Here is a 25,076-nt window from a genome sequence, read left to right on the forward strand (position 1 = left end):
CAATGGTGAAAAACTGAAAGCTTTTCCTATAAGATCAAGAATAAGATAAGGATGTCCACTCTCACCACTTTTGTTCAACATAGTATAGGAAGTGCTAGGGAAAGCAATCAGAAAATGAAATAGAAATAGAGGGCATCCAAATTGGCAAGGAAGAAGTAAAACTCATTATGTGCAGAGGATATGATACTATTCATAGAAAACCCTAAAATTTCCACCAAAAAAATTATTAGAATAAATGAAATCAGTAAATTTGCAGAATACAATATTAGAATATAGAAATCTGTTGCATTTCTATGCACTAATAACAAAGTAGCAGCAAGAGAAGTTAAGAAAACCATCCTATTTACAAGTGCATAAAAAGAATAAAATACCTAGGAATAAATTTAATCAAAGTGGTAAAAGACCTATACTCTGAAAACAAGAAGACACTGATGAAAGAAATAGAAGGTAGCACAAACGGAAAGGTATGCTATGCTCATGGATTGAAAAAATTAGTGTAATTAAAAAAGCCATACTACCAAAATCCATCTAAAATTTTAATACAGTCCATATCAAAATATCAACAGTATTTTATATAAAACTAGAAAAAATTCTAAAACTGGTATGAAACCACAGAAGACTTTGAATAATTAAAGCAATCTTGAGAAAGGAAGCATAATGCTTCCTGATTTCAAGATCTAGTACAAGTCTAAATTAATCAAAAGAATATCATACTGGCAAAAAAAAAATAGACATATTGATCAATGGAATAGGATATAGAAACAAGCAATAAACCCATGCTTGTATGGTCAAGTAATCTATGACAAGGAGACAAGAATAACAAATGGTCCTGGAAAAACTGGGCAGCTATATACAAAAGAATGAAACTGGACTACTTTCTTATACCATACACAAAAATAAATTCAAATGGATTAAAGATATAAATGTGAGACTCGAAACCATAAAATTTCTAAAAGAGCACACAGGCAGTAGTTTCTTGGATATCAGCCTGAGCAACATATTTATGGCTATGTCTCCTCAGGCAAAGGAAACATAAGTAAAAATAAACTATTGTTACTACACCAAAATAAAAAGCTTTTGCACAGCCAAGGAAATCATCAACAAAAAGGCAACCTACTAATTGGAAAATATTGTAAATGATATAGATCATAAGGGGTTATTATCCAAAATATATAAAGAACTTATACAACTCAACACCAAAAAACACAAATGATCCAATTTAAAAATGGGTAGAGGATATGAATAGACATTTTTTCCAAAGACCTATAGATGGCCAGCAGACATGTGAAAAGATCCTCAACATCACTGGTAATCAGGAAAATGCAAATCAAAACCACAATGACATATCACTTCATACCAATCAGGATGCTAGTATCAAAAACACAAGAAATAGCAAATATTGGTGAAGATGTGGAAAAAATGGAACCCTTGTGCATTGTTGGTCAGACTATGAGTTGATGCAACTACTATGGAAAAAAGTATGGAAGTTCTTCAAAGAATCAAAAATATAAATATCATATCATCCAGAATTACACTTCTGCGTATTGAAGAAAATAAAACACTAATTTAAAAAGATATGTGCAGCTCCATGTTCATTGCAGTATTATTTATAATAGCCAAGATATGAAAACAATGCAAGTGTCTATGGATAGAAGAATGGATAAAGAAGGTATGGTCTATATATACACAATGTAATATTACTCAGCCATAAAAAAAGAATAAAATCTTGCCATTCATAAAAATATGTATGGAGCTGGAGTATATTATGCTAAGTGAATTAAGTTAGACAAAGAAGAACAAATACCATATTTTACTTATATGTTGAATCTAAAACAACAACAACAAACTAAACACACGCACTAACCCACACAAACATAAACAGTCTCAGGAATACAGAGAAAAAACTGGTAGTTGCCAGAGGGAAGGGGGGTTGTGGGGTTGGTAAATAGCTGAAGAAGCCTAAGATTTACAAACTTTCAGTTATAAAAGAAATGTCACAGGGATGAAAAGAACAGCATAGGAAATATAGTCAATAACATGTAAATGTTGAATGGTCATATTGAAGCATACCAACTGGTCGTCAGGGTTATCTTGCTTCAAGTTGACTCACTTTTTTTTTTTTAATTTTATTTATTTATTTGACAGAGATAGAGACAGCCAGCGAGAGAGGGAACACAAGCAGGGGGAGTGGGAGAGGAAGAAGCAGGCTCATAGTGGAGGAGCCTGATGTGGGCCTCGATCCCATAAGGCCGGGATCACGCCCTGAGCCGAAGGCAGACGCTTAACCGCTGTGCCACCCAGGCGCCCCCAAGTTGACTCACTTCTTACTTGCTGACATCAGTCCCTTAATCTGTAGCACACAGACCACTGGTCTTGAGGAATGAAGGAAGGACTAAAACTTCCTCAGGCCCACAGAGGCCAACAAGTGTGTTTGAAGCTGCTGAGGCTTTCTGATTAGCCTAGCATTTTTTAAGCATTTTTTTTCCTTTGTCTTCTCTTTTCCTTTTCTTTTTTAGGTCATACAAATGATTTTACTAACCTTGCCTGTGTACCTGCCTACCTTTCCCTCCTTTGAAGAACAGAGCACTCCTGCCCATCACAAAACAGAAACGGGACTGCCTCACACTGAGAGAATGTCTGTCATTGGCACCATTGAGTCTGCATGTAATAGGGAAATGCTGAAGACCACTGCACTCCCTTTGTTGATTCACTACCCTAAACTCCAAGCAAGCAAACAAACAAACAAAAACCACCTTGGGCCAGGCAAAAAACCATGGAATTGCCTTTTGGACAAGAGTCTGCCTTTTCCCCAGGTTGCCAGCCTACTGAATAAAGTTCAAATTCCTTTCCATTCAAAATTGTCTCTTGAGTATTGGGCTTTCGAGTGACAGGCAGCCAAACTTGGGTTTTTACGGTGGCAGGTGCTAACTACATTTATCATGGTGAGCACTGAATAATGTATAGAATTGTTGAATCACTATGTTGTGCACCAGAACCTAATACAAGACTGTATGTCAGCTACATTTCAATAGTAAAGCTTTTTTAAAAAGTACTAAGAAGGTTGATTGGAAATCATAAGAATTGAGAGGAAATCAGGAGTTCAGGCAGCTGATTGAGGAAGTTCATATCCTACATAAGACCAGTCTATCGAGACTGAAAGGTGGTGTTTTATCTAATGCAGAGCAAACAGCATAGAGTCAAGAAAAAAAAAAAAAAATGAAGAAGCAGGGGGCTTTTTTCCAGAAATATAACAAATCTCCCAAGACAGATTTTAATGAAATGGACATAAATGACTTATCCAATGTAGAGTTTAAAGTAATAGAGACTCTCATGGAAATCAGGAGAACAATGCACAAAAACGTGAGAATTTCAACACAGGGATAGAAAGTATAGAAAATAGAGGCATAGGGTTCAGGATGGCTGCATAGGAAAATCTGAGTTCACCTACTCTCATGTGCACAACAAATCTATGTCTATATATGGAAAAGTCCCCTCTGAGGGGTCCCAGAAATTGGATGGAGCTTCCGTAACAAGGGACAGGACTGAAATAGGTAGAAGAAACAGAGTTACAGTCTGTAACACATCCAAGGTTCTGTATTCTATGGTTGGGAGGGATCTCAAAGGTATGGAACTTTTTTCTGAGGGGTAAGAGATTTGAGCTCCACATCAGGCACCCCAATCCTTAGATCCTGTACAGGACAGATGAACACTGCAAACATCTGTCTTTGAAAATCAACAGGAAGTGCATCCTGGGAAATTATAGAACTGTAGGGAAAAGAAAATCTATTCTTAAAGGGCTTACATGCAGACTCAGTCGACCCTGAAACCATTTCAAAAATATCAGATTCAGGGGTACCTGGGTGGTTCAGGTGATTAAGAGTCTGATTCTCGATTTCTGCCCAGGTCATGATCTCAGGATCATGAGATTGAGCCCCGAGTTGGGCTCTGCACTCAGTGTGGAGACCGCTTGAGATTCTCTCTCTCCCTCATCCTCTGCCCCTCTCCAAATTCATGCAATAAATAAATAAATAAATAAATAAATAAATAAATAAACAAACAAACAAAAATCTTTTAAAAAAAAGTATCAGATCCAAAGTGCATAGACTACAGGTGAAGGAGACTCACTTACTAATCTGGGAGTACCTGCCAGAGAGACAAGAACCAGCTGGGACTCTCCTCAGGGACTGAGACAGATAGCAGCCATTTTTGCTATTTCTATTGTGCCAATACTGATGCTGGGAGGAACCATTATGGAATACTCCCTCTAGACTTCTGATGCCAGTAAGGTGTGCACCATTGAGACTCCCACGCAGCCCTGCACCACAGCCAAGTTTCGCAGCTCACAGGAAACTAACTGTCTTAACAGTGCACCCACAGTATTCACAGACCTGCCATAACATAATGGTGCATGCAGTGCACACAGGGGACCCCAGAACACTTACTCCTGGTGTTTGGGTTATGCTTCTGGATCCCACAGGACATATCTTAGATAAGTCTACTCCTTTAATACTAGAAGTTGTAACTGAACTACCTAATACCCAGAAACAGAGAAACAGGCAAAATAAGGATCCAGAGGAATATGTGCCAAATGAAAGAGGAAGACAAAAACCTCAGAAAAAGATACAAATGCAACAGAGTGGACAGTCTACAGATAAAGAGTTCATAGTAATGGTCATAAAGATACATACCAAACTAGGGAGAACAGATGAACACAGTGAAAACTTCAACAAAGAAATAGATAATATAGGCATATCTCATTTTATTGCACTTCATTTTATAATGTATCATAAACATTGCATTTTTAACAGACTGAATATTTGTGTCAACTCTGTTGAGCAAGGCTACGAGCATCATTTTTCTGATAGCATTTGCTCACTTTGTGTCTCTGTGTCACATATTTCTTTTAACATTTCAAACTTTTTTTATTACTGTTATATTTGTTATGGTGATCTGTGTCATTATTGTAACTGCTTTGGGGTACCATAAATCATGCCCACGTAATATGGCAAACTTAATAAATGTTGGGTGTGTTCTGACTGCTCCACTGAATGGATGTCCCCACATCTCTTTTCCTCTCTTCAGGTTTCTCTATTTTCTGAAACACAATATTGAAATTAGGCCGATTTATAACTATACAATGGCCCCTAAGTGTTTAAATGAAGAGTCACAAGTTTCTCACTCTTAGTCAAAAGTTTAAAAAGATTAATCTTAGTGAGAAAGGCATATTGAAAGCTGAGTAAGCCAAAAACTAGACTTCTTGAGCCAAATAGTTAGCCAAGTTGTGAATGCAAATGAAAAGTTCTTGAAGGAAATTGAAAGTGTTATTCCAGCGAACACACTGTGATAATAAAGCAAAACAGCCTTATTGTTGAGATAGAAATAATTTTAGTGGTCTGGAGAGAAGATTAAACCATCTTCAACCTTTCCTTAAGCCAAAGACTCTTTCAGAACAAGGCCCTAACTGTCTCCAATTCTATAAAGACAGAGAGGTAAGGAAGTTGCACAAGAAAAGCTGGAAGCTAGTAGATATTGTTCATGAAGTTTAAGGAAAGAATCTAACTCCATAACACAAAAGTGGCAGCAAGTTATCCAAAATATGTAGCTAAACAACTTTCTTCAATAAAGTTGTCTAAACTAACGGGTTTTCAATGTAGACAAAATGGCCTTCAATTGGAAGGTGATGACATCTAGAACTTTCATAGTTTAAGAGAAGTCAATAACTGACTTTAAAGGTGCTAAAATCAGATGGTGAAATAAATTGAAGCCAGCAGTCATTTACCATTCTGAAAATCCTAAGGCCTTTGACAATTATGCTACATCTACTTTGTACGTGCTCTGTAAATGCAACAGCAAAGCCTGGATGACAGCACATCTGTTTACAACATGATTTGTTGAATATTTTAAATCTACTTTTAAGAACTACTGCTCAGAATAAAAAAGGTTCCTTTCAAAATATGACTGCTCACTGACAGTGCACCTGGTCACCCAAGCGCTCTGAGATGTGCAAAAAGATTAATGCTATTTTCATGCCTGCTAACACAACTTTCATTCTGCAATCAATTGATCACAGAGAAATTTCAACTTTCAAGTCTTATTATTTAAGAAATACATTTTGTAAGACTATATCTGCCATAGATAGTGATTCCTCTGATGGATCTGGGCAAAGTCAATTGAACTTTAAGAAAAGTTTTCTTGGAAGGTGGTTCAAGAAAACTTCAAGAAGTTTTCCCATTCTAGATGCTATTAAGAACATATGTGATTCATGGGAAGACATCAAAATATAAACAACAGGAGTTTGGAAGAAGATGATTACAATATCCACGGATGACTTTGAGGGATTTAAAACCTCATTGGAGGAAGTAACTGCAGGTGTGATGGAAACAGAAAGAGAACAGAATTAGAAGTAGAGCCTGAAGATGTGATTGAATTGCTTCGATCTCATGATAAAACAAGAATGTATGAGTTTGCTTCTTATGGACGGCCAAACAAAATGGTTTCTTGAGATGCAGTCCACTCCTAGATAAAGATACTGTGACGATTGTCAAAAGGACAACAAAGGATTTAGAATACTATATAAACTTAATTGATAAAGCAGTGGCAGGTTTTGAAGGCACTTCCAATTTTGAAAGAAGTGCTACTGTGGGTAAAATGCTGTCAAACAGCGTGGCATACTACAGAGAAATTGTTCATAAAAGGAAAAGTCAATTGATGCAGCAAACTCTATTGTTTTATTTTAAGAAATTTCCTCAGCCACCCCAACCTTCAGCTGTCTGGATCAGTCACCAAAATCATGGCAACACCCTCCACCAGCAAAAAGATTCCAACTTAGTGAAAGTTCAGATGATGGTTCAAGATTTTTACCAATAAAGTAGTATTTAATTACAACATGTACATTTTTAAAAGAATATTTCACACTTAACAGACTACAGTACAGTGTAACCGTAACTTTTATAGGCACTGGGAAACTAAAAAATTCATTTGACTTGTTTTATGGTGATATTCAACTGCATTGCGGTGGTCTAAAAATCAATCTGCAGTATCTGTGAGTATCTGCCGTATCCATATAAGAAAGTATCAATCAGAGCTGAATAATAACAACAATACAAATGAAAAAAATACAATAAATGGAATAAACAAAAGATTAGATAATGCCAAAAAAAATGGATTAACAATCTGAAGTCATCATAGTAGACATCACTCAAAGTAAACAGGAAAAAGAAAAGAATTTTAAAAAATGATGATAGCTCAAGGGACTTTTGTGACAACATCAAGTAGATTAACATTCAGATTATAAGGGTCCCAGAAAGAGAGGAGAGAGAGAAAGGCATACAAAGCTTATTTGAAGAAATAATAGCTGAAAACTTTCTTAACCTCAGGAAGGAAACAGACATCCAGGTCCAGGAAACATAGTGTACCAAACAAGATGAACCTAAAAAATCCATACCAAGACACTTTACAAAATCAAAAATTACAGATAAAGAGAGAAACTTAAAAGTAGTAAGACAAAAGCAATTAGTTACATATAGGGGACTCCGCCTAAGATTGGCTGATTTTTCCGCAGAAACTTTGTGGGGCAAAAGAAAACGACAGAATATATTTCAAGTGCTGAAAGTGAAAAACTTAGAACCAAAATCCTGTACCCAGCAAGGTTATTATTCAGAACTGAAGGGGCAGTAACAGGTTTCCCAAACAAACAAAATGCTAAAGGAGTTCATCTCTAAACTGGTTTAAAAAATATTAAAGGGATTTCTTTAGGAAGAAAACAAAAGGCCACAACTAGAAAAAAGACATATGAAAGAAAAAAAAATCTCACTGCTAAAGGCAAACATATAGAAAAAGTAGCAGATCAACCATTTACAAAACTAGCATGAGGATTAAGAAATAAAATTATATCTACAATAATTAGTTAAGGAACAGACAAAATAAAAAGATGTAAAATATTACATCTAAACATAAAATGTGGTAGGGGGAGTAAAATGTAATGCTTTTAGAATGTGCTAGAACTTAACCATCAGCTTAAAAAAGTCTGCTCTAGTCTAGACTGTTGTATATAAACCTCATCATTACCACAAACTAAAAACTTAGAAACACAAGAAAATGTACAAAATTAAAATTGTAGAGATGAATAGCTGCACTGAATAATTCAATAGAGGTGTTTAATAGGATAAATCAAGGAGAAAAAAGGATCAGTGAACTCATATACCAGGGTGCAGAATTCTTCCAAACAACAAAAAGAAGGAAGAATTAATAAGAGCGAGGCTAACTTAAAGGACTTAATATATAGACATTATATATGTCCCAGAAGGAGAAATAAGAGACAAAGAGGTAGAAGGAATTTCCAAGAGATAACAAAACTTCCCTAAACTGGGGATAGAAACAGATATCCAGATCCAGGAAGATTAAATAACACCAAATATGATAAAACTAGAGAATCACACCTAGACACATTGTAATTGTCAAAAGTGAAAGACCTGGAAAGAATCTTAAAAGCAGAAAGATAAATTGAACTTATTAAATACAAGACAACCACCATAAGACTTTAAGCAGATTTTTTAGCAGAAACCATGCAGGACAAAGGCAGGGGGTTATATATTTACAGTGCTGAAAGAAAACAAAAACTGCCAAGCAAGTATACTCTACCTGGCAAAGCTGTCCTTCAGAATTGAAGGAGAGCTAAAAGATTTCCCAAACAAAAACATAAGTTCATCACTGCTAGACCAGCCTTAAAAGAAATGTGAAAGGAAGATCTTTAAGCAAAAATGAAAAGTTGCTAATTAATAACATTAAAACAAGTATAAAACTCACTGACCAAGATAAAAATATAATTAAGTTCAAAATACTTTGAAGTTATAATGATGGTGTAAATCTCTTTGACTTTAGTATTAAAGACAAAAAACAAAAGTTAAAGTATAAAAGACAAAAGTATTAAAAATCATTATAATTACAATAACTTGTTAGTATATATACAATATAAAAGTGTATGAGTTGTGGAGCGCCTGGGTGGTACAGCGGTTAAGCGTCTGCCTTCGGCTCAGGGCGTGATCCCGGTGTTATGGGATCGAGCCCCATGGCAGGCTCTTCCGCTATGAGCCTGCTTCTTCCTCTCCCACTCCCCCTGCTTGTATTCCCTCTCTCGCTGGCTGTCTCTATCTCTGTCAAATAAATAAAATCTTTAAAAAAAAAAGTGTGTGAGTTGTGACAACAGAAATATTAAGTGTGTGGGAGTATCAAAATATCATTTTTATGCATTCAGATTTGTTTTATGCATTCAAAGTTGTTATCAGCTTACAATAGATTCTACAAATATGAAATGTTTTATGTTAGCCTCATAGTAACGACCAACAAACCTATAGTAGACACACAAGATATGAAGATGAAGGAATCAAAGCATATCATTACAAAAAAATCAACAATCAAAATAGATTAAGAAACAGAGAAAGTAATTATAAAACAGCAAGAAGATAACGGAAAAAATGAAGATAATGGCAATGGCAATTACACACCTATCAATAATTACTTTAACTGGAAAGAGACCAAATTCTCCAGTGAAAATCCAGTGGTTGAATGGATTAAAAAAACATGTACCAACCAGATGCTGCCTACAAGAAACTCACTTCAGTTTTAAGGACACACGTTCAAAGAGAAGGATGGAGAAAGATATTCTATGCACAACAAAAGAAAGCAGGGGTAGCTATACTTGGACAAGTCGGACTTTAAGCCAACGACCAAACTAAGAGACAAAGAAGGACATTATATAATGATACAATTGTCAATTCATCAAGAGGATATAACATTAGTAAATATTTGTGCACCCATATAGGAGTGGCTAGCCACCAACAGGAGGGATGTCACAAGGAGGAGCCGGACTTCAAGCCACACTGAGCACCCCCTCACTCCCCACCCCCCCGCTTTGGGAACCCGCATATGGAAGATGAGTCCCCATAGCATCTGGCATTAAAAATCAGTGGGACTTAACTCCAGGCAAGTTGGAAGATGATAGGAAATGAGTCGCTCTCCTTAAAGAGCTGGTATGCTAAATAACTCGGCCTGAGGCATAGCATAGACACAGTTTCAACAGCACCTGGAGTATTAATGAAGAGGATTTATTGACTAGTCTTAGAATGTATGCTGAAGCAGCAGAGATCTTCAGATTTCTCCAGGAACAAAAGTGCTAGTGGGCACCATTTTTCTTATCCTTGCCCAGCCTAGATAGCAGGGCACTTATGGAAGCCAGTTCCAACACTCTCCATATGCCTTGCCCACACTACGTAGCACACTGTGTGTGTGCAGACCTGCCTGCCTCAGTAAGCATGCCTCCAAAGGGCACCTGCCTTGGCACACCTGGCAGACATCCACAGCAAGGACCAGTAACAATCCTGAATAACTCCCATCCAGTAGAGTGGTACAAATAATACCCCACACCAGTGCACCCTGGATTCCTGCATCAGAGCCTTTCAGCTGATCTCATGGGTAGCAAGCACTGCCCTTCATTTTACCTGCATCTTTGGTAGAGGCTAATCGAAGATTGCTAGACTGAGAGCTGCCCCTACCCCCCCAACCATCAAGCCCTCAGGGGCTGCAGTTGGGCCTTTCAACACTGCAATATTGGGTCAGCCAAGAAATCAAAGATGAAATAAAAAAATGCATAGAGGCCCATGAAAATGAAAACACAATGGTCCAAAATCTTTAGGATGCAGCAAAAGCAGTTCTAAGAGAAAAGTTTATAGCGATACAGGCCTAGTTCAAGAAATAAGAAAAATCTCAATCTATCCTTATACATAAAGGGACTAGAGAAACAAAAACAAACACAGCCCAAGGTTAGTACAAGGAAGGAAATAGTAAAGTGCAGAGTAGAAATAAATGAAACAGAGACTAAAAAAAAACAATAAAAAATCAATGAAACTCATAGCTGGTTTTCTGAAAAGAGAAACAAAATTGATAAGCCTTTAGCGAGACTCACCAAGAACAAAGAAAAGCCCCCAAAGGAGCTCATAGGCAGTAGTTTCTTGTACATCAGCCTTAGCAACACATTTATGGATATGTCTCCTCAAGGCAAAAGAAACAAAAACAAAAATAAATTATTATTACAACACCAAAAAAAAAAAAACCCAAAAAACTTTTGCACAAAGGAAACCATCAATAAGCAAAAAGTCAACGTACTAAATGGAGAAGATATTTGCAAATGATATATCCATTAACAAGCTCATATTTAAAACATATAGAGTACTTATATAACTCAACAGCAAAAAAAACCCAATCTGGTTTAAAAAGAGAGGAACTGAATAGACATTATTCTTAAGAAGACATACTGATGCCAACAGACACATGAAAAGATGCTCACCATCACTAATCAGGGAAATGCAAAAAAAACAAAACAAAACAAAAACAAACAAAAAACCATGATGAGATATCCCCTCAGAGCAGTCAGAATGGCTAGTATCAAAAAGACTAGAAATAGCAAGCATTGGTGAGAATGTAGACAAAAGGAAACCCTTATGCACTGTTAGTGGAAATTAAATTGGTACAACCACTGTGGAAACAGTATGGAGGTTTCTCAAAAAAATTGAAAACAAATATCTTTTGATCCAGTTATTCCCCTACTGGGTATTTGCCCAAAGAAAATGAAAACGCTAATTTGAAATGATATATGAACCCCCATATTTATTGTAACATTATTTACAATAGCCAAGATATTAAATCAACCCCAGCGTCCATCAATACATGAATAAAGATGTGTTTGCGCGCGCATGCATGCGCGCACACACACATAAAATTATTTAGCCATAAAAAGAATGAGATCTTGCCATTTGCCTCAATATGGATCATCCTAGAATACATTATAAGTGAAATAAACCAGAGAAAGATAAGTATCATATGGTTTCACTTACATATGGAAACTAAAAAACAAAACCAATGAACAAACAAAGGATAAACACACTCTTAAAGAACAAACTGGTGCTTGTCAGAGGGGAGATGAATAGATGGATGGGAGAAATAGGTGAAGGGGATTAAGAGATACAAATTATAGTTATAAATAAGTCATGGAAATGAAAAACACAGTATAGGGAATATAGGTAATAATACTGTAGTAATGTATGGTGACAGATGGTGACTACAGTTACTGTGGTGAGCACTGAGTAATGTAGAGAATTGTCCAATTTGAAGGTTCTACATTTGAAACTCACATAACATTGTATGTCAGCTATACTTTGATAATATTTCTTAAAAAGTTGTATGAAAAAATGAAAAGAAATGGTGATTTCAATAATATCTTTTATAAAACAAATTTTAAATATGGTAACAAGAATAATGCATCGATTTCTTCCATAAGCACAGTTTCAAGGGTCTAAAAATATGTAGACAAGTACATTACCTCACAGTATGGAAGTACAATGATAGAAATAGTAATCAATTTATCTAAAAGTCTCTATATCTTTATATTAATTCTATGGGTCATTCAAGCTCTCTCAAAATTTTTCAGTTCTTACTTTGAGCCATTTCTCATGACACTTCTAGAATTTTTTTATCGACTAGAATCATTTTGGTTGTCATTTCCCTTCCCCTTTCTATAGTACTGAAGTTCAAAGGGGATTTTTAATAAGCCAGTTAAAGTTCCCCAAATGATTCCTTTTGAGCAAATCCCCCAACTTTTACCTTGTTTACACTTACTCTGGTCTTGAGTAATTCCGCATATAGCTCAGTCTCCATAGTAACTTCAGTAGTTTCAGTTCTGTCTTATTTTTGTTGAAACCTTTTTTTCTCTGCCTTTCATTATTTTCTTTTCTCCATTTTTAAAGTATTTAGATGATTTTACAATCTTCTTCCCTATTTCTACCTCCTAAAGTTTTTCTAACAATACCAACTTACATCTAAGTTGAAACTAAGACTTGTATACAAATATACTATAATTGTTCTTTGGCATGATTTGTGAGAATGTCCACTTACCGTGGTAACTTTGACACATCTGTTGAATATTTGTAGCCCCACGATATTTTACATGGAATAATTTCTGAATGAAAATAAATTCTTATAAAGCCATAAAATTTATTATCTTCTGTAAAAAGTACCACATAGATTTGTTTGATGGTGGTTGTTTTTAGTTGTTGTTGTCAATCTTGAAGTTACTATTTATATCAAAATTACATTGTGATAGAAGACAGAAAAAGTAAATAGAAAAAAAATCATAGTGAGTGTTAAAGCAGCAATTCCATGCACACGCTGTTCCTGGTATAATATGTAATAGGAAGCAGGTAGTTAGCAGGGGGCATTGTGAATGCAACACAGATTATGAAGATTAACCATTTACAAAATAAAAAATTGTAAGAAATTTTGCCCAAGAAATTTACTTTGTATGAGAAATCAGGTTTCCATACTGATTCTGCCATGTGGGAACAATCATTTTATCATTAATATGGCAAAATTATCCAGAATCTTGTCAAGACAAGAAAAACCAGTATGACGTAAGCAGAACTTAGATCCATAACTTCATTTAAATAGGGGTTTATAAACCTTGCTGAGAATATGTAGCCCTTAAAAAATTATAGGCACTTGTCTGTGAAACCTTTATAAAGTGTTTCTAGTCAGGTTTATTCTACACGTGTCAAACATAAATTTATGTTTCTTTCAGTTGTAATGAGAGAATTTTAATTCAATATATCTTAAGCAGAAGTAGGAACTTTCTCTCACATAATTAAAACATCTAAGGCAAAACTAACTTTAGACACAGATACAGAGATTCAAACAATATCATCTGGGCTCACTCTCTCATCTCTCAGATAAACTCATTTCAGGTGGCAAGCATCACGACCATGGGCAGTACAACTTCACATCATTTTCAAATAGCAAATTCAGAATGTAGGGCTCTTCTTCCCTGAAATCTGTCAGCTTTCCAGAGACAGCTCTGTTTGATTAGTTTAGACACATTGGACCAATCATTGTGGTCAAAGGACCACAGAGTAATCTGATTATATGTCATCCACATGGTGGGGGTGATTCCTTTTTTTTTTTTTTTTTAATAATAATTTGGTGGAAGTGATTCTTAACACCAAAACAAAGCAAATAGTAGATATCTATCACAGACTTGAACTTCATCTATCTCTGAACATTAATTACCATGTTTATGGATTTTCTTAACACTCACTACATAAAAATTGATTTTTCTTAATAAGTGCTATATAAATTGTATATTTTCCTCTCATATTGCAACAAACCATCAATTCCTCTAGTCACATTTTAAGTGATGATTGTACATAACAGAAATATATAGATGTATTTTAAAAGTATGTTCAAACTTTTATCTTCATTTCTGCTCTACCATATTCTTCTGTTGCTAAACAAGTATGATTTTTTTCACTTGAGCTAATTTTTACATCATAGAATTTATCTAGCATTTCCCCATTTTGTCTAAAAAATATAAATTGTTCTATTTATTAGCTAATATTAAAGATTTTCATGCCTAGGGTATGAATTATTACAAATATCTTCCTTGGGCTCATGCCCGATTAGTTAATAATTAAAGTCTCACCTGTGTAATCTTTAGGCAGACATTTGATTCTACCACCTGGTAACTTTTTTCCTTCAATGTTCTGTAGTGTGTTCTACTTTCACTATGCAAGCATCTGACTTTTACTTCTCCAGAGATATAGAAAAAATAATGACAAAATGAGGATATGTAGCAGCTTTGTTTTCACAATTATTCTAATATCTATACATCTTAAATGGTTGGTGAAATTGCCAAAAGAATGTAGAACATATTTTTTATAATTATTTTGATAGACAAAGACCTCGTCCAATAATCATTTTTTCAAATATTTTCTAAAACTAATATTGCCTTACTTTATGAGTTCTTTGCAATTAAAAACATGATTCGACATATATTAAAGCAAACCACATAGCAAAATGGTTTAAAGGTAAACCCTGAAGTCAGTCTATTGGGATCAAATCTAAGTTTACATGCTAGTGGCAATTTAACACAAAAAGTTTCCTTTGTTGTTAACATTACAATTAGTATTTTAAAACATCATATTAATTTAGTTGGTCTTGCACAATAAGAATAATTCAACCAATTTCAAATAAAATTGAAAATAAATATATATATATACTTATAACTACGTGTATAGTTACATAGTTTCAGATATACAACACAGTGATTCAACATGTCTATGCTTTTTGCATGCTTACAAGTGTAACTACCATTTGTCACCATACAACATTATTATATCATTGACTATATTCTCTGTGCTATACTTTTTATTCCCATGACTTCTTTATTCTATAACTGGAATCCTGTGTCTCCTACTCCACTTCACCCATTTTGTTCATCCCTGTACCCCCCTTCCCCTGACAATCGTCAGTTCCCTGTATTTATAGGTCTCATTTTGCTTTATGTTTATTCACTTATTTTACTTTTTAGATTCCAAATATGAGCTGATGTAGTTTTTGTCTTTCTCAGAAAATATTTTAATAATTAAATAATACCAACATCTACCTAAAACATATTTATTATCTTTAAAATTTTTTAAAAATATGCTTAGGGTAGCTCACCGAAATTTAGAAAGACTGCATATATTTTCAATAGATGCTAATTATGCTTTGGCATGTTGCAGTTGTCTTAAAACTGTCATTGTCTTGACGTGACATTTGAGTCACTTGATTTTGGAAAGATACAATGTGCCATTATTTGGCTGGAGTTTTATTTGTCCTCTTGGTACACTCTATAACAGTTTATAACTTCCAACATAAATGAAGTTAAATTATCCCTGTTAATGATTTATACAAGACCTTGAACCATAGACTATACTTATTTGCTTAAAAATAAATGCTATCATTGCTTATAATGTTATTTTGATGGTTTCAACATAGAACTACAAGATACAAAGTGACTAATTTGTTTTGGGCAAGATTCTGATCTATTGAAATAGTTTACATTTTATATTAACATTGATCCTAATGTTTAATTGCATACACATTCGCACATGCATTCTTATATTCCATACTTTAATAAACCTAATGTTTTTCAAAATGTTTATCTGTGAATATACATATTGATAGGTGTGTGTATGCATGATATGTACATATACAGCAATATTATCAGTGCTCAGAACAATTTCTTAACAAACTGTATCCTCATAAAACCTTTCAACATAGAGTAATCAAACAATCTGGGAAAGGAAATCTATCCAAAGAGAGTAAAATCACTATCTTGAAGAGATATCTACACTCCCATGCTCATTGCCGGCATCACTCGCAATAGCTAAGATATGGAAACAATCTAAGTGTTCATTGACAGATGAATGGATAAATAAGATGTGAGATAAACACACAATGGAATATTATTACACAGTCTTAAAAAGGAAGAAATTCTACCATTTTTTTTTTTTAAATAGTAAGGAAGACTTTATTCAGGACTACTGCAATAGGAATAAAGACTATCACAACAGGGTAGAAATATCAGGCTAACCTGTGAATACAGCAAAGAAGGCTGGGGATTTATAGCCAGTGAGCAGAGTGAGGGGGTCAGTGGATGGAGAATGGCTAAGAGAAAACATCAAGGTTGTGGGCGTGCACATTCTTGCTAAACCAACAATAGGATTCTTGCTGAAGGCAGGCCTGGTTGATCAGATATCAAGGAGGGGTGAGGAATTTGATCAGATACCAAAAGTGATCCAATATTAGGGGTGGGAGTTTTCCCTAAACCGACTTAGCAGAATTCTTGCTAAGACTAGGAGATGCAGGTCCCATAAAGATGACTTGGATTAAGAAGCTGTGGTCCATATATACAATGGAATATTACTCAGCTATAAGAAAGAATGAATTCTCAACATTTGCTGCAACATGGACAGCACTGGAGCAAATAATGCTAAGTGAAATAAGTCAAGCAGAGAAAGACAATTATCATATGATTTCTCTCATCTATGGAACATCAGAACTAGGATGATTGGTAGGAGAAGAAAGAATCTACCATTTGTGATAACATGGATGAACTTGCAGGATATTATGCTAGGTGAAATAAGCTATACACCAAAAGATAAATATTATATGATCTCATTTATATATGGAATCTAAAGAGAGGGGGGGAATCTGAACTCACAGAAACAGAGTAGAGAGTAGAATGGTGATTACCAGAGTCTGGGGCATGGGGGAAAAGGGAAGAAAGAAGAAAGAGATGAGCAGGTGGGACAGACAGAGAAAGGGGCGGGGGCAGAAGGACATTGCTAGGAACAGAGGGGCAGAAAGGGGGTGATGGAGAGGTATTGTTTAATAGGTACAGAATTTCAGTTTTGCAAGATGAAAAGAGTTCTAGAGAAAGATGGTGGCGATGGATTTACAAAAATATGAATATACATAATACCACCGAATTACCACTTAAAAACAGTTAAGATAATAAATTTTGTTATGTGTATTGTACCACAAGAAAAAAATTGGAAAAAAAAATTTTAGCCTCTGGTTTAAAAAGAAGATACAAGAAATTTTCTAAACTCTTCATAATATTGTAAATAAAAAGTGATTTTAGGGAAAAATTATTTCTTTAAAAGAGGTAGTCCTGTTCCTTAAAGATGTGCTCTAGCCACTTCTTAGGATTTTTCCTCCAAGAGTTAAAAAAGTTGACTGCATTTCGGAGTTCTATAAAGTAGTTTTTCTGTCAGTAAAAGTAATTGTTACACAAGAATAAAACTGACATTTGAAAAATTATGATTGTCTTCCTTTTTCACAGTGAAGTCTTTTAGAGTGTAGTCATTACTGAAAATGTATGTTTCAAAGTATAAAGTTAGAGCAACATTTTATAATGCAGATTTATTTATTAATTTATTCATTTTTCTCAGATGCCATGCCATGGATTAACTGTTGTGTTGATAGAAATTTTTGCTACTTGGGATAAATTCAAGGACTAAAAAAAGATACTTAAACAACAAAGAATAAGAATGGGTAGCAATAGAAAATTGATATACCTTTAATCTTTCCTGTCAAGATAACACTGAATTACTAAACCAAAATTTTTTTTTAAATCTTGTCTTTATTAAATGGCTAACTCCTGGTGCAAAGAAGTATACAACAGTGTCTAGTAGGTTCTGAATAGCTTAGAAAATAAACAATCACATATAATATGTTATCTGACATAAACATCAAAGCCACAACTACTATCACCAGAAGGCAAGGAAATACCGTTATGTGAGGAGTTTCATTGTAAGAAGTAAATGAGAGAAAACTTTCTGGCCCCACTCAAAGCAGATACTGACTCCCCTTTCTTAAAAGAATTTTTATTTATTTTTGTTTGTTTTTTATTTTTTAAAGATTTTATTTATTTATTTGACAGAGACAGCCAGCGAGAGAGGCAACACAAGCAGCGGGAGTGGGAGAGGAAGAAGCAGGCTCCCAGCAGAGGAGCCCGATGTGGGGCTCGATCCCAGAACGCCAGGATCACACCCTGAGCTGAAGGCAGACGCTTAATGACTGAGCCACCCAGGCGCCCCTTTAAAAAGAATTTTTAAGTGAATATTCTGTCCTAGAGCTTTCTGATAATTCTGATCTCATAGTAGTGACTGCACACAAACAAAAAAAAATCAGTCCATACAAAGGGAGCTTAGGGTAGTTAGACACAACTCCACAAAAGACAGACGTTATTGAACATATTGAAAGGAAGCAGAAATTTTCCCAGACATTGAGCTTTAAACAACAAATACTTAAAGATTTTGAATAGGTATATGAGCGAAGAAGACATATGTGAAAACAGGCTAAATCAATTAGGATAAGAACTTCAACAAAATAATTATCCCAATTGGTCAAAGAAAATGTCCCAGTGACATGATTAATATTTATCACCAGTTCTTTAGTAAGAAGAGACTAGAAATTATCAGAACTTAATTTATAGTGTTTATTTTTATTGATTTTTTTTACATATGCATTTAACAATGTGTCGTGTTTTAATCATAGAACATAGAAATATTAATTTATCCTATTTCTCTTATTACACAAGAGTCTATTTTCACTGGTTGGGAGTGAGCCATATAGTCTAACATAAGATCTGATACGCCTATTTGGATCTTAATGTTCCATTGTGTTGATAGCATTCTATCTTACTCATGGAACTTGCATTTTCAGGATTAAATGCCCATTTAATTAAAATATTTTTGAGATTTAATATTGTTCTAAAAAGTTCAAATGAACAATATGTAAGAGATCTTTTTATCTCATAGGCAACATAAAGTATTGTAGATAATACTGTTGCTTATAACAATTATTATATTCCAAATATTGAAGATATTTTTAGTTCCTCATATTAAAAAAACATGGTATGTTCAAAATGATTATTTTTAAAAAGAAAAAATAAATCTTAGCATTGAGTGAAAATAAGGTGAGTTGAGATTAAAAACATTACTATAGTACTGAACACTGAAAATATGCTAAGAGAGTCCATTTCAGGAGAACTGAAAACAGCAACTATGTGTGAAAATAATATGTAAAATTAGCTTTACTGTAGTAATCATTGCACTATGCACACATATATATATATGTATCTCAAAACACATGGTGTAAACCTTAAATATATATTTTAATTACAAATATATATAAACATCACTACAGAAACATCACCTAATTCCAGAAATGAACTGTTATTATTTTTCAGTGAATCCTACAATACAATTTTAATATTTGGGGAAATATAAACATTTTTCTTCATTCTAAAGAAAGGGAGAATTCCAGTATTTTTTTTTTGAAAAGGGAATCATTGAATGTACAGTAGTAACAGTAGAATGTGTATACACATATATATGGCAAAATATCTTTTCCCAGAGAATAACTCATTTTGGTTTTAATAAATATTGTACATTATAATGGGAAAGATTTCAATGACAGTTGTAATAGAAAATTAATTCCAATAGGTTTTTAACTAGTAAGAAATTTTAGTAACCACTTGAACCATTTAAGCACAAGCAGCTTTTATATTTTACATGTGAAAGAGGATTTTAGTAATTGATATTATTGCCTATTAAAAAATCCAACAAATTATCATTTAAGTCAAGAGTGAAAATTTATTACCAAATTCTTCATGTTCAAGAAATGAATAAAAACTAAAAACAAATTACATATATTTATTAAAAATGTTTTTATAATAGCTTTATATAAACAAAATTATATTTCATTTCTTTTTAATCATGTTTAAAAATATTTATTGAAGAGGCAAAGAGTTAAAGGGCATCAATTATCATTTTTGGTAAATATGTCTGTGAACAACTTTAACAATTCATTCATTACACAAAATATTCCTGCCAGCTTCACAAATTTAATTCATTGTAAAATTAGCCTAGGCAGAGATGAGTGGGTAGGAGGTCAGCAGCACACTTTAAAGATATTGATTGCTATACTGCCACTCAGAACTAATGGAGTATATTTTTAATAAGAAATCCAGTGGGAAGTGAAGAAATAGGGAAGGAGGCATGTATGTAAATATGCTCATATTGAAGAATATAAACTGAAATAAATATATTTTGTAACTTTCATAAAAATAGCCAATATTTCTTGAACCATCTGCCAGACACATCGTTTGTATATTACAATCTTTATCATATTCCTGGCAAATACTCTTATTAGCAGCATCCTACTAATGACAAACTTAGGCTTAAAGAAATTCAAAACCTTTCTAAACTAAATTATTAAGTGACGAAGCATAAATCTTGTACCCAATATTGAGTGATACCAATTATTATATTCAGTCACCATAACATCTGACCTCTATAGGAAAATTCTGAATATAGAAATGTATTAAGAATAATGGCTAACAGACACATGAAAAAATGTTCAAAATCATTAGCCATCAGGGAAATTCAAATCAAAACCACACTGAGATACCACCTTACGCCAGTTACAATGGCAAAGATAGACAAGGCAAGAAACAACAATTGTTGGAGAGGATGTGGAGAAAGGGGATCCCTCCTACATTGTTGGTGGGAATGCAAGTTGGTACAGCCACTCTGGAAAACAGTGTGGAGGTCCCTTAAAAAGTTAAAAATTGAACTACCCTATGACCCAGCCATTGCACTACTGGGTGTTTACCCCAAAGATACAGACGTAGTAAAGAGAAGGGCCATATGCACCCCAATGTTCATAGCTGCATTGTCCACAATAGCCAAATCATGGAAGGAGCCGAGATGCCCTTCAACAGATGACTGGATTAAGAAGCTGTGGTCCATATATACAATGGAATATTACTCAGCTATCAGAAAGAACGAATTCTCAACATTTGCTGCAACATGGACGGCACTGGAGGAGATAATGCTAAGTGAAATAAGTCAAGCAGAGAAAGACAATTATCATATGATTTCTCTCATCTATGGAACATAAGAACTAGGAGGATCGGTAGGGGAAGAAAGGGATAAAGAAAAGGGGGGTAATCAGAAGGGGGAATGAAACATGAGAGACTATGGACTNGAATAAAAACTAAAAACAAATTACGTGTATTTATTAAAAATGTTTTTATAATAGCTTTATATAAACAAAATTATATTTCATTTCTTTTTAATCATGTTTAAAAATATTTATTGAAGAGGCAAAGAGTTAAAGGGCATCAATTATCATTTTTGGTAAATATGTCTGTGAACAACTTTAACAATTCATTCATTACACAAAATATTCCTGCCAGCTTCACAAATTTAATTCATTGTAAAATTAGCCTAGGCAGAGATGAGTGGGTAGGAGGTCAGCAGCACACTTTAAAGATATTGATTGCTATACTGCCACTCAGAACTAATGGAGTATATTTTTAATAAGAAATCCAGTGGGAAGTGAAGAAATAGGGAAGGAGGCATGTATGTAAATATGCTCATATTGAAGAATATAAACTGAAATAAATATATTTTGTAACTTTCATAAAAATAGCCAATATTTCTTGAACCATCTGCCAGACACATCGTTTGTATATTACAATCTTTATCATATTCCTGGCAAATACTCTTATTAGCAGCATCCTACTAATGACAAACTTAGGCTTAAAGAAATTCAAAACCTTTCTAAACTAAATTATTAAGTGACGAAGCATAAATCTTGTACCCAATATTGAGTGATACCAATTATTATTTTCAGTCACCATAACATCTGACCTCTATAGGAAAATTCTGAATATAGAAATGTATTAAGAATAAGGCCTTTAACTAGGCATTCTCATATTAATGAGAAGTGGAGATGTGAAGAACTGGAGATCCAAAGCAAGAGGAAAAAAAAAAAAAACTGAGCAAGTAGAGGGGAAGAAGAATTAAAAAAAAAAGCATCTTATGGATTTAAGAGACACATAATGGAAAGGACCTTGGTTTTATTGTAGCTTATTTGGTTCCACCACTGAATGCTTTCAAGAAGGGAAATAACATTAATGTGAAGCTGATTCTAAAAGCCACAACAGAACTCTTGAGTTAGAGATAAATGCTTGGTAAGAAGACCAGTGCAACAAAATAGAACTGCTGGTAATTTGAGGAACAGCAGTTGCAAGAATTTATAGAAATTTCTAAGAGAGCAGTGGACAAAGAAGACAGGAGAGAACCATAGGGATTTTTAGTAGTTTGCCAGTCTTGCTTTCTACTCAAGAACATTTGTTCTCCTCCCTTTCTTCACTCCCCTCAAACCACGGGCTTCCTCTTTCTGTTATTTTGAACTCCTGGCCTTACCTCACAGGTTGAAAAGACAGGAAGGAAGGGAAGAAGGAAAAGAAAGAGAAAAGAGAAGTCATTCATTCATAACCCGCTCGTCTCACTTTCAAATCAGGAAACATACTTTCTACTTCCAAATGTGCAATCCCTGTTTTATAAATTAAATCATTTAACACTCTAGCTCATACCGTCAGTTTTATCCTCTTTCAGTATTCAATCCTTTCCATCAACATTCATATGCCTTACATCTCTTAAAAACAAGAAAATGTATAAAAATTTAAATATTCCTCGACCAAATATTCTAATTTATCTTCTTAACACTTATTTTTCAGTAGTGATTTTCTTTTTTTGCCTTTAGCCCCTCTACCTGGAATTCCTTTTTTTTGACTGAAGTATATACTTAAGAATTTTCTCTGATAAGATCTATTGGTGATGAACTTTCTCCATTTTTGCTTGGCTGGAAATTGTCACTACACCACCCTTTAATTTTACTGTAATGTTCCTAATATGAATTTCTTTTTATTTATAAGTAGAGGTGTCCTTAGGGTTCTTGGATCTGAGTGTTTGGTGAACTTCAACAATTCTGTAAATTTTGAAGCATTTCCTCATCAAATAGAATTTGTTTTCTAATTTCAATCACTCCATTATTGTCTTCTAGAATTTAATACATGCCATAAACCCTTTTATTCTATTTGCCATGTCTTTTAGCCTTTAATATATATATACACACACACACACATATATATACACACACACACTTTTGTATATACACACACACACATACTTTTTTTTTTTTTAAGGTACCTTCTGAATAAGTCCTTTGGATCTATTATTTCTATTTTTAGCTGGTTTAATCTGTTAATCTATTTTTGAAATTTTCATTTTTTATTGTTTTATTCTAGACTATTTATTAATCCTTATATATTGAGTAAATTCTGTAAAAAATATTTTTGTCTAAATTATGGCTTTGGCTTTTAATGAAAGAAAACAATGTTGCCTTTTTTGTTCTGGCAGATATACAAATACTATTCTAATATGCTAGAAAGCCTACTTCAAATTCCTGTCAGTTCCACTCCTATAATTAACCAGACTAGGCAAATATGATCCTTAGGATGCCTTTTTCTTCTGAGTTTGAACCTAAAATAGCCAAGGACATTTTTTTCTTCCTCAGCCTCTTAAACCCTTTGCCCATGTAATTTTCAATGTATGCACAGAAGTCATTGATATACATTAGAACTTCACATCAACCAAGTTTAGAACTCATCCTCTATTCTTGTTCCCATGTCAGGAGGTTAACTGCTTTGTCCAAATGAAGTACTTGATAGGCTATATAATGTGAATCAGATAATATTCAAAAGAAAAATTAAATTTCAGATAAAATACATCTTCCCATTTTTCTCTAGTGGAGAAATTAAAGTTACAAACACATACAAAATCATCTCTCTTACACTATTATCCTTGAGTTCCTTATAGTCTCATGTCAAGTAGCTTAATGTGCCCCATTTAGGGGCTCCTGCATGAAGCAAGAGTAGTTCAGTTCTACCCAGTTCACTCACTGTGCTCAGTAATTGGTTAGAAGTAGCCTAGGGGAAGCATGTCTTCATATAAACACACAACATATAGAGAATGTGTTAAACCTGGAGAATCTCAATTAATTTTGTTCCCTGTGTCAGGGTCTCTTGAAGTGATATTTGAGAGATGAATATCCATGGTTGTTTTGTAGGTCAAAAAAGGTGTCTCTAGAGATTTGATATCTGAACAGTGTACAGAATGAAAAGAAGGGATCAGTAACTGACTGATCTGAGCTGGCCATTTTCTCTCTTCAATATATCAAAAGAACTCAGCTATGGGGATGCCTGGGTGGCTCAGTCTGTTGAGAGCCTGCCTTCTGATCAGGTCATGATCCCAGGGTCCTGGGATCAAGTCCCACATCAGGCTTCTTGCTCAGCAGAGAGTCTGCTTCTCTCTCTGCCTGCTGCTCCCCGTGCTTGTGCTGCTCGCTCTCTCTGACAAATAAATAAAATCTTAAAAAAAAAAAAAAGAACCCAGCTATGAAAACCAAATTCCAAAGTCTTTAAAATTGTTATTTTCCCTTTATACCTCAAAGGCCAAATATTGAATTTTGTAGTACATCCCTTTCAACATGTATTCCCTCACAATTCAACACCTTTGCAGGTTATCATCTTTATTCTGGAACCCCAGTAACACCATCAACTGTGCTATACCGGAAAGCAGCATCTGCATAATGTAGTATATGATAGAACCAGCGGCTCTTGTGGTCATATGCTCAGCATCTCCGCTCTTTCGCCATACAGTGGGTCATGGATTAAGGTAATGTTATGCAGGATCCTATAGGTCAGACACAACCTTTTGGCTTTGTTTCCCCAAAAGAAAATGATGTTTACTTTGCCTTTACAACTGAGGTACTGTCACCTGACTTCT

The sequence above is a fragment of the Ailuropoda melanoleuca genome, chromosome 1, assembly GCF_002007445.2.
Source record: "Ailuropoda melanoleuca isolate Jingjing chromosome 1, ASM200744v2, whole genome shotgun sequence".
Classification (NCBI taxonomy): domain Eukaryota; kingdom Metazoa; phylum Chordata; class Mammalia; order Carnivora; family Ursidae; genus Ailuropoda; species Ailuropoda melanoleuca.